The sequence below is a fragment of the Herpailurus yagouaroundi genome, unplaced genomic scaffold (assembly GCF_014898765.1).
Source record: "Herpailurus yagouaroundi ecotype Mexico unplaced genomic scaffold, PumYag 190, whole genome shotgun sequence".
In the NCBI taxonomy this organism is placed as follows: Eukaryota; Metazoa; Chordata; class Mammalia; order Carnivora; family Felidae; genus Herpailurus; species Herpailurus yagouaroundi.
In genome coordinates this window covers 31,582,140-31,583,001 of record NW_024412421.1, presented here as the reverse complement: position 1 = coordinate 31,583,001, position 862 = coordinate 31,582,140, and positions in this window count along the sequence as shown.

The window sequence follows — 862 nt, the reverse complement described above, 5'->3', positions numbered from 1 at the left end:
GGGGACGGTATTTGTGCTAAACCAACAGAAGAGGGGGCTTGGGCTTGGGGGGAGAGGGGACCCCAAGTAAACCATAAAAGGGCTGTTCTGTACAGGGAGGGCTTGTTAAGAAAAAGCCGACTGTTTACAAAAGAAACGGAGGTTGGTTTGTCTTCGGGGCAGGTGTGGGGACAGAAAGGGTGTCTGTGCTGTAGCGGTCACATTCATAGGGGTGGGGTGGGCAGTCAGGCTGGTGGAGGCGACGTCTCTCTCTTCTCCCAAGAGACCATGCAGAGAAGCAGGCATGCGTGAGGAGACCACGTGAAGCACAGGGTGGCGGGGAGGCCACAGGCCGCAGTCTCAGTGGGGACAGGGATGGCAGAGGCCACCGGAGATGGGAGCTCTCCGGGGGCCGGGGCGGGGGCAGCTCTTCCAGGGGATGGACCAGGGAGGACAGGTTAGCACCCCCCAAAATGGCGTAAGAGGGGGCTGAGAGAAAGCCGGGGCCTGGCAGGAACAGGACTACAACGTGGGGACCCCACTTCTGCCCCCCAGCCTGACCCTCACCCGGGGGCAAGTTGGAGACATCTGGGAATTGGAAACGCACAGTGGGGGCGGGCGGGCGGACAGACGGCCGAGCATTAGCATACAGAATCCATTACGAAAAAGCAATTAATTTTCCAAGGAGGTTTTTTTTTTTTTTGTCTGTTTCCTTTAAAAAAATAACAATAATACTACCACTACCCCAACAGCTGACTGGTTTATACAGTACTACGGGCCAGGGGAGGGCGGGACGGGAGGGCAGGAGGGAGGGAGGGAGGGTCAAAGACTTCATAAATAAGAGGCAGGTCCCAGACCCGCAATTTGTCAACATTTCTTAAAT